The sequence below is a fragment of the Pelodiscus sinensis genome, chromosome 25 (assembly GCF_052426305.1).
Source record: "Pelodiscus sinensis isolate ZL-2025 chromosome 25, ASM5242630v1, whole genome shotgun sequence".
NCBI classification, from domain to species: Eukaryota; Metazoa; Chordata; order Testudines; family Trionychidae; genus Pelodiscus; species Pelodiscus sinensis.
Window position 1 is genome coordinate 1,937,218 of NC_143076.1, and position 10,262 is coordinate 1,947,479.

At 59.3% G+C, this 10,262-nt stretch overlaps 1 long non-coding RNA gene across 1 annotated transcript; it reads right to left on the reverse strand.

Annotated features, from left to right (window-relative positions):
- Positions 1 to 447: 447 nt before the first annotated feature.
- Positions 448 to 9,606, reverse strand: LOC142824441 (uncharacterized). The gene is made up of 5 exons (XR_016347858.1): positions 6,504 to 9,606; positions 5,081 to 5,188; positions 3,083 to 3,163; positions 1,968 to 2,000; positions 448 to 1,149 (listed from the first exon to the last, which is right to left on the reverse strand). It is a non-coding gene; the product is annotated as an uncharacterized LOC142824441 (long non-coding RNA).
- Between the last annotated feature and the right edge of the window lie 656 nt (positions 9,607 to 10,262).

The following is a 10,262-nucleotide window of genomic DNA, read 5'->3' on the forward strand; positions in this document are numbered from 1 at the left end:
CATTTATTGTGCCAAAGTGGGGTATAGCCCTGACAGGGGCTCCTGGAGGTGGGGCTAATCTGGGGCTGCCAGATCTGTTAGCTCCCGGGGGAGGGTCACCCCTTGACGGGCGGTGTCCTCTCCTGTCGCTATCTCGTGTCCCGGGACGGGTTTGGAGGTGCTGAAGCTGGAGCACTGTGGAGGGCTGGACGTGCTTGCCCAGGGCTGGGGGGTGCGGATGTCATAGGCTCCTTCCCCACTCTGGCATGATAAATGCGGAAGTGGGGCCTGCAAAAGTACCCAGAACCTGATCTCTCCAGGCTGTGTAAAAACTTCCCCTCAAAAACTTAACCTAGATTTGGGGGACAAAATCCGCTGCCACCACCCAAGTGATGAGAAAAAAAACCTGGGGGAGAGCACTTGGGAAATCTCCCCCCTAAGGGAAAAACCAGGACACAACAATTAACCGATGCCAGGTTAATACAAAGAAACGAGAAAGAACGTTTATTATGGTGACGGCGTGTGGGGGTTCCCGATTCTGCCCCCCGTAGCAGTGGGAACAGGCTCCGCCAGCCAGTAGAACAGGGGGGCTTATTGCTTCTCCAGGGTACAGCCCAGCACAGACGTGATGTGGCTACAGGAGTCAGGGCCAGGCAGCCTCAGACCCCTTGGGGTGGGGGGTCAATCGTCCCTGGACCCTCGCCCTCAGCTTCGGTTGTTCCCTTCATGTTTCCAAGCCAGCAACTGCCCCTTCCCCCCAAAACCTCCCTCCTTTGTCCCCTCCCTGCCCTCCACCGGTCGGACAGGTTGGGTCTTGGCCTAGGACGGTGACCGTAGGCAGCCGTCCTGCTGGGACGTGCTACCGACACCGGCCAGTAGGGGTCACCCCCAGCCCACACCGCCACCAGTGGATGTCCCAAGGGTACAGCTGCCCAGTGCACCACAGTCAGCACCACAACACTCCTGTTGCAAGCAGAGCGACCAGCTAGAAAAGTCCCCCAGTGATGTCCCCATGGGGGGACCCGCCCCGGGCCAGGGCTGGGTTACAAAGGCGAGCGCGGAGCTTTGGCGCTGAGCAGGCTGGAGCGAGGGAGAGTCCAGAGCCCGGCAGGAGATTCAGTCGGGACCCTCCGCGGCTGCAGGGCCCACGGCTCCGTCAGACATTAGGAACTGGGCAGGGAGAGGCAGGGTCAGGCGGGCAGGGCCGGTCACACTGTACGGCTCACGGGTGCTCAGGGGAGGGGGGGCTCTGACCGGGGCCCACGTGGAAGGGAACGGACCCCACAAGCCGGTCACCCACCCCCGTGCAGCAGCCACCCTGCTTGGGACCCGTCTTTGTGGGCGACCAGGGGTTGGCTCCCCAGCCGGCAGGTCAGAGGGGCAGGGCCTGGGGGACTCTGGAAAGGGACCCGGGCTCTTCCTGAGTCTCCCCCTCTCCGTTCCGCCCTCACTTCCCCTGAGTGCTGGGGTTGCACCCTGGTTACTGCCTGGTGGGCGAAGGGCAAGTTGGCGTTAGAGTCTCTGGCAATGACCCCCCAGTCCCTCGTGCCAGCATCCCCCTGCTTCAGGGTGGGTGTAAGGCTGTCCTAGGTGAGTGGATGCACTTAGCCCTGAGGTGTGGGGCGACGCTGGGAGCTGGCGGGAGTCGGCAGAGTTACACATGGGGCAGATACCTTCTATCTGGGCTAAGACCCTGCACTGCCCCAAGACTGGGCACACGGGGATGGGGCTTTCTGAAGCACCTTGGGAACTCAGGAGCTCAAACCCCAGTTAATCAGTGGGGCTGAAGCTCCTGCTTCCCCCCTCCACACCCCCGTCAGTGTCGGGCATGTCCCACCAACCCCCAGCCACTAGGCCAGGAGCCAGGCTAGACACCTCCAGAGCCACAGCTGGCCAGATGCACCTGACAGAAGGGGTGGGGGGCAGACTGCTGAGCCCCAGGGGGCACAGTGAGCAGCACAGGGACAGGGGAACGACTCAGCACTCACCCGCGGCTTGTCTGCCGTGATATCGCTACTTCCCTGTGGAGGGAGACAAGGCAGAGCAGTGAGCGTGGAGACTCCCGGGACAGGACCTAGCTTCATTCCATGCCCACGGCCCATCCCAAGGGAGGTGACAGCTAAGTGCCCTGGAAGCTGCGTGGCTGCACAGCTGTTTAGTGAGCTCCTCCCAGAGGCTCAGAGCACCCACAATGGCAGGGAGCTCAGCTGACCGGCTGGGGAGTGGGGCGCCTGAGCAGCCCCAGACCAAGAGCTCATAGGGAGGGGAGATGAGGAGGGAATACGTGGAGTGAGCGGAGCTGTAAGGGAGTTTAGGGAGTCCCACCCCGCAACATTTCAGGGGCCAGGTGCAAACGGAGACGTGGTCAGCACCATCCCCAGAGTGCGGGAAGCCGGGGGCAGGTCCCAGGGGCCATGGAACAGACAGCAAAGCCTGTCCAGCCATTCTGCCTTGGGGAGTCCTGTCCATGGGGCTCGGCCTGGCTCCCCGCTCTGACCCCTACAACTGGGCACAGCAGGGAGAGGAGAAAGAGCCTGAAGCAGGGGACTGGGGTGAGGCCTGAGGCCTGAACCCAAGTGAGTAGGAATTGGGCCAGGAGCAGGAATGCAGCCCCTGGCACGTGAACTCGGCCCTAGCCTGGCTAAACCACGCGGATGTGCAAACGCCTCCGGCCAAGAAGGGCCCCGTGAGGGAGAGGAAATGCCGGGGTGTCTCCCCTGAGTCTACAACTTCTCCCCAGGGAGTCCTGGGCCAGTGCTGGGGACGTTGCTGCGGGCTCAGGCCCTGAACCGACTGCAGAGCTCGGTGGGAAGGGACGCGTGTTTCCCAAACGTAGCCCATGTACACGGTGCCAAAGTTTGAGAAAACTTGCTCTCTTGGAGGGCTAAGACCAGGCACCTCACATCCCCTCTCCCAGCCTCTCTGAGCCCCTCACAACCTCCCCCATGGGCACCGCGCCCTCGGTCCGGTTCCACATTCACACCACCACACCCCCACACCCCACCCACTGGGGGTCCCTTTGAGCCTCTGCTAGCCCTGCATGTAGCCCCCCTGCACAGCCGGTGCCCCATTCAGACCCCCCGCTCGAAGGCCCCGCACTCACCTGCACTCTGGCTGAGGAGCTTAACCCCTGTCTTTGGGTCACTGTCCACTTTGGGCTTCTGCTGGAAGAGTTTGCAGATCCCTGTGTCGAGAATGCAGGGGGGTATCAGGAAGGCGAAAGCACAATTGGAAGTGCAGCTAGCAAGGGATGTGAAGGGGAACAAGAAAGGTTTCGACAGGCATGTCAGCAAGAAGAGGGGGATCAGAGAGGGGATGGGCCCTTCCTGGATGAGGGAGGAAACCCAGTGACAGATGATGTGAGGAAAGCAGAAGTACTCAAGGCTTCCTTTGCCTCTGTCTTCTCAGACAAGGTCAGCTCCCAGATGAATGCACTAGGCTAAGCAGTATGGGAAGGAGGTGGATGGCCCTTGGTGGGGAAAGAACAAGTTAGAAACTATTTAGAAAAGCTAAACATACAGAAATCCGTGGGCCCAGATTTAATGCATCCGAGGGTACTGAAGGAGTTGGAAAATGTCATGGCGGAGCCCTTGGCTGTTATCTGTGAAAAGTGGTGGAGATTGGGAGAGATCCTGGATGACTGGATCTTTAAAAAAGGGAAGAAGGACAATGCAGGGAACTACAGACCGGTCAGCCTCACCTCAGTCCCAGGAAAACTCATGCAAGGGATCCTCAAGGAATCCATTTTGAGGCACTTGGAAGAGGGGAAAGTGATTAGGAATAGTCAGCATGGATTCACCAAGGGCAAGTCCTGCCTGATCAATCTGATTAGCTTCTATGATGAGGTACCTGGCTCTGTGGACATGGGAAAGTCAGCGGATGTGATATACCTTGACATTAGCAAGGTTTTTTATACGGTCTCCCGAAATATACTTGCCAGGAAGTTAAGGGAATGTGGTTTGGGTAAATGGACGGTAAAATGGATAGAAAGCTGCCTACACTGTCGGGCCCAGCGGGTAGTGATCAACGGCTCGATGTCAGGTTGGGAGTCGGTTTCTAGCGGAGTGACACTAATCTGGGGAGAGGTAGATATGCTGGAGGGCAGGGATAGAGTCCAGAGTGACCTGGACAGATTAGAGGATTGGGCCACAAGAAATCTGATGAGGTGAAACAAGTGCAGAGTCCAGCCCATGGGGAGTAAGATTCCCAAGCATTGCTACAGGCCGGGGACCGATGGGATAAGTTCTGCAGAACAGACCCTGGGGATTTCACGAGATGAAAACCTGGATCTGAGAAACTGGGTCAGCAGGGCGCCCTTGTAGGCAAGAAGCCCCTTGTACCACCAGGGCCATGTGGCTGCCAGCACCAGACGCTCACAGCTGGCAGCCGGGAAGCCCATGAATGCTGATTGGGGGAGAAAGTTTGAGGGCAGGGCTGGACCGGGCCCCCCCACCACCTTCAGCCCCTTTCAGTGACAGACTCGGAGCAGCCGAGGGAGCAGCCTGCAGGGTGTTACTGACCAACCCCCCACTCAGTGTCACTCAGCGGGACGGGCCCTGTGGTCCTGTCTGTGCCCTGCTGATCCCGGGCCGGAAACCTGCCCCCCACCCTGTGGTCACTGCTCCCCTCACCCAGCGGCAGGGAAAGACCCCATGAATCCTGGTTCCCAGCCCCCCTGCTCTAACCACTAGTCCGCAGGAGTCCCGCTCCCAACCCGGCAGGCAGCCATGCCCTGAGCCCAGTGTGTTGCTTCCCAATCCCCACGGCTGTTTGCACCATTCCTGGGAACTATTTGGTCTGGTCCCCCTTGGGGGCAACTCTGGGCCTGGGACACTTTGCCCCGTGCGGCAGCTCAGGTGTGGGGGCTGCTGACAGACCCCAGGTCCTGTGCATCCCCTGCTGGGACTGCACCAGCAAGCGCGGAGGGGCCGGGGGGGAGGGGAGGTGCCAGGCAGCTGCAGCAGGCGCCATTTTGCCTGAGCCGCCATCACCCCGCCTCCAAGTGCTCTGCTCCGTCTGGTGGAGGGGGGGGCAGAGGGTGCAGTTCAGCCGGAAAGGGCCATGTCCCTGGTCCAGCTACATCCCGTGGCTCTGCTCTCACCTGCGCTCTCCAGTGCACCCAGGAAGAGCTCCATGTCTTCAGGTGACCAGCTGATCTCCCCGGCTCTATGCTGCCTGCACAGGAGCTCTGCCTCGGCCTTGCGTTTGGCTGAAGGGAGACGGGGGGGTCAGAGCCACCAACACCAAGCCCCCGCGTCCTTCCCCCCCTTCCCACCCTGCCCCCGACATCGCCCCCTGCACCGCCTGGGCTACAGACCTGGTCTCAGCACAGACCCCGAAGGGAACCCGGCAGAGCCTGGAATCCCAAGACCAGCTGTTCGGCGCACACGGACCCGCCCCCTGCTTCCACCGGGCCCCGCCCCCAAGCAGCCATTGAACACTGATTGGGGGAGAAAGTTGGAGGGCAGGGCTGGACCTCCCCACTCCCAGCCACTGGCGCCCCACGCCCCTCCCCCCAGCAGTGCCCTCGCCAGGCACAGGAGCTGGTCCCAGCCACTAATGCCCAAGCAATTAACACCCTGCTGGGGCTCCCCCCACTCACCCACCGCCCGGCGCATTTAGTGTGTGGGCAGGGGCCCCATGGTCCTGTCTGTGCCCAGTCTGGAGACCTGCCACCCCCGTGTGGTCACTGCCCCCCACACCCAGAGGCAGGGAAAGACCCCAGGAATCCTGGCTCCCAGCCCCCTGCTCTAACCACTGGCCCCCACTCCCCTCCCAGAGCCGGGGGAGACCCCAGGAGTCCCGCTCCCACCTGGCAGACAGCCGTGCCCAGAGCCCAGCATTTGGCTTCCCAAACCCCAGGGCTGTTTGCGCCATTTCTGGGAACTATTTGGGCTGGTCCCCCCTGGGAGGCGGCTCTGGGACCCTGGGGGGGATGCGGGTCTCCAAGACTCCGTCTGCCCTGCAGACTTTCTCCAGGGGGTCTCTGCCGTGTCCAGGGAATGCGGCTGCCCCCGACTTGCCAGGGGAAGGGGGGGCTGGGTGTCCTCTGCTCAAGCGTGGGGAGCAGCCGGCCCCGCTGGAGAGGGGAAGGGGCCAGGCACGGGTGGGTTCAGCAGGGCGGGGGACCACTCCCCCCCAGCACGAGGGGTCCACGCACCAGAGCTGGCCCAGGGCACTGCTGGGGGGAGAGTCCGGCAGTGCAGGGGTGAGGACGCACCTGCCCCACGGCCCCCACCCAGCTAGAATTGGAAGGGACCGAGCGGCACCAAGGCCAGGGCCCTGGTGTGGGCAGGGGCTGGATTGGGGCCTTACAGCCCCGGGGGAGGGGAGATTTCCTGAAAGGGCCTCATGAGGCAGAGGGGACACTGGGGCATCTCCCTCAGACCAGATGGGCCTGGATCCAGGCACGAGAGTCCAGGGGACACGTCCCAGGCCAGAGGAGAAGGACCAGGCGGGGCTTCAAAGGCCATTTCCCTGTTCCACCTGCACCCCAACCCCCCCTCCTCCGGGCCTGCTCTCACCCCCGCTCTGGCCGACCCACTCTCACAGCTCCTCCAGGGTGTGCTCGTTGTCCAGGGACTTCAGGACCGAGGCGACAGCCTTCAGGGTGGCTTCGTCCGGCAGCGGGAAGATGAACTGGAACTGGGGTTGCTGCTCCCCACGCTGCTCCGCTCCGCCCTCCCCACCAACAGGCCGCCGGCACAGACAGCCCGGCTTGAGCATCACTGGAGGGGGGGGGTCAGAGTCACCGGCCCCCCACGTCCCTTCCCCCTGCACCTCACGTCCCTCCCCGCGCTGCCCCGACTCACCAGCGTAGCCCCCCCTGTGACGTAGTGGGGGTACCTGGCTGGTTTCTATGCTGCTGGCTCTGGGGTAACCCCCACTGGCTGCCGTGGGTACCACGACCCAGCAAAACAGGATGAGTCACTATGCAAACCAGTATGGCCAGACACCCCCCATGGAGAGGAACAAAGGAAGGTGGAATGCTGCCCTGGCTGGGGGGCAGGGCTGGAAGGGAGTTAGTTAGTTGCTGTCTGAGAGCATGGAGGAGACAGCCTAGGGAAAGGGGCTGGAGTTTAGGGGCCCAGTCTCCCCCATCTCAAGGGGGCCTGAGGCATCCTAGCCCAGCTCTGTGACCAGATTCCATCGGTGCTGTGCTGTATCCTGGAGAGGCAATAAACTTCCTCTATTCCACCGGCTGGTGCAGTCTGTTTGTGCCATTTCGGGGTGCAGGAGACGGGGGACCCCCAACGCGCCGTCACACAGGCTAAGTTGACTATCCCCAGAGGCCTCAGTTTACAGTGTGACAGTGGTTTCCGACCTGTGGTCTGTGTGCCTTTGGGGCCATGGACCATGTCAGTAAAAGGCTTGGACTAAAAAGCACTGGATAGAATTCAGCTGTTCACACAGACAATCAATTTTCAAAGGGGTCACAGAACCTCCCTTTGACACTTCTAAAGAAGTCCACAAATTCACAGAGGCTGTGTCTAGACTGGCCAGTTTTTCCAGAAAATCAGCCGCTTTTCCGGAAAAACTTGCCAGCTGTCTACACTGGCTGCTTGAATTTCCGCAAAAGCACTGACTTCCTACTTTTTGCAGAAGCACTGACTTCCTATCAGTGCTTTTTGCGGAAATACTATGCTGCTCCTATTCGGGCAAAAGTCCCTTTAGCGCAAAAGGGCCAGTGTAGACAGCTGAGATTTGTTTTGCGCAAAAAAGCCCCGATCGTGAAAATGGCAATCGGGGCTTTTTTGAGCAAAAGCACGTGTAGATTAGTCACGGACGCTTTTCCGCAAAAAGTGATTTTGTGGAAAAGCATCCGTGCCAATCTAGGTGATCTTTTCCAAAAATGCTTTTAACAGAAAACTTTTCTGTTAAAAGAATTTCCAGAAAACTTTTCTGTTAAAAGCACTTCCGGAAAATCATGCCAGTCTAGACGTAGCCAGCGGGTGGAAGTGGCTGGTTTAGGGCCCAACTCTAAGGAGGGATCCTGCTAAAACAATGAATTATAATTTCTGGGTGCTCATTCCCCGGCTGATCAAGGGAAACAATAATCTGGTCACTAGATTGTCCTGGCTGCTCCTTAGGTCTGATTCGGGATCAGCTCCCTCTGGCTCGCTAGAAAGGCAGGGTCATAATACTAAGTACCTACCAGGTATTTCTGGCTGGTCTTCTCCCTGTTCACTTTCAGTCCCAGCAGCTTTTGTCTCTTGATTCTCAGAGTCTTCAGATGGGCCTGGAGCCTTTCCTGCAGACGCAGAAATATTTCATGTGACTAAGCAAAAAATCAAATGTGAGATTTGCTAATAATTTAAAAATAGATCATTTTTGGTTCAACCCATTTCTGTAATGTCCTGCCAGCGAAGATGTTTAGGTTTTTAGTTTTGTTTCTGTTTTTGTTAGTTTCAGGACTAGAGGGAGGGGAGCTGGCCCAGCACGACCACACACTACTCACGACTGCAGGGCCCGGCAGGTTTATGAGATCAGAGACAGAGTCACAGTAATAGACACTGGGAGTGTTTTCAGAGGGTTTGAAATTGTCAGACCTTGTTACCGTAGGGAGCTGGGGTCACATACTCAGAGGCTGCATGCACAGGGGTGGGGGAGATCGCAGGGGAGGGAGCTGGAGGAGAGGAGGGACACTGAGAGCATCGGGGATGTCCTGAGAAGCCAGGGTGCATGGGGGTGGGGAGTGAGGTGTAGAGGAGGGACCCAGCCAGGCAGGTGCAGGGTGGAAATCTGGCCTGGCAGCCACCCGTGATGACCTAGCTCTGGCGATTGCAGGTGTTTGCAAACAATCCTCAGTGCCCCTCCCCCGTTCCCACCCCTGCTTCTTTCTTTACCCGCCTGCTGCGGGTCGTGTGCATGAGGCTGTGGCTGGGGCTAGGAGCTCTCTCTGGCTGGCTTGTCCATAGGGTGCCTGGCCCCACGGGGCCCCAATTGCTCCCTGGGGCCCGGGGAGGCCGGTGCTATAGACACCAGTGCATTCTACTCACTACCAATTATTGCCATTGCCATGAACGTCAGCATGGAAACCAGGGTTGCCAGACAGAGGTTGACTGGCAATCAAAATAGGCCCGGGAAATGGGTTGAGAACGGCCCACTTTTTCACATCAAAGAATGTTTTTTAATTTACTCTTTGGCCCCCATTAGCCACACACACCCCGACCCCTGTTAACCATGCTACTGACCCCCATGAGCGAGGCCTCTGGAGGTAACACTCTCGGGGCAAGATGGACACATGACCAGAAGTAAAAGGTGTCATGTGACCCCTCCTAAGGACTTTTCCCACCATCCTCCGACCAATAGGGATTAGTTGGCCCCCAGCGAACCCCCCTCATGCAACTATCCTGCAATTGCATTAACCCAACGTGTGTGACATTAACTCGGGGGTGGAGAGGCTGGGGGAAGTGTTCCCTTTAAGAGTTTCCTCCCATGAGCAGAATGAATTTTGTGTTGGGCACCAGTACTGAGTTCAGGTGGCTTGTTTGGATGGGCCACTGTGGCACCCACGTTATTAATGAAGATCTTATGAACCTCTCCCTTTTCCCTCTGCTGCCATGTCTCTTCTCCTTGCTCCATCAGCTCCCCTGGTGCCTGCTGCCCCCCAATCCCTCACCCTCCTCTGCTGTCCTGACTCCTGCCCTTCTCACTGCCCTCAGCCCTCCCAAGACCTGCCCCCCTCCACCAGCCTTTCTTTCCCCTCTATGCCCACTCCTCCAGTAACCCCACTCTGATCATGTGAGCTACCCCTCCTCATCCCCTCTTCTAACACCTCCCTCTACACACCTGCCCTGCCTCTCTCCTCTGGTGCTGGTCCCTCCCCTGCAGGTGTCTGCCCTTCTGCTTCATCCCCAGAATCCGCTGGCACCTGCACCTTCCCTTAGCCCTGCACCCTCCTGGTGCCTTCCCCTTCCCTCACTGCCCCCGCCCCCTTTGCCCTCTTTTTCCCTGATGCCCACCCCTTCACCACCCTCTGTCCCTGTTCATCTCATGCCCCTGTGCCCTCACATATGACTTGCTCCATCACCCCCTTCCTCATTCCCAGCCCTTCTTTCAAGCTTTCGCCCAGCACCTCCCCCTCTCCCCTCTAGCCCCCAGTGCCCTTCCCCTCTCCTCTCCTCTCCTCTCCTCTCCAGCATCACCCTGTTCCCCCCCGTCGGACACCTCCCCTCCTGCCCTTTTCCTCATTGTCTCCACGTGGCCCCCCGGCATTTGTCTCTCTTCTACCCTGTCCCTTGGTGCCTTCCCCTTTCTTCCCCTGACCTGTCCCCCTCCCC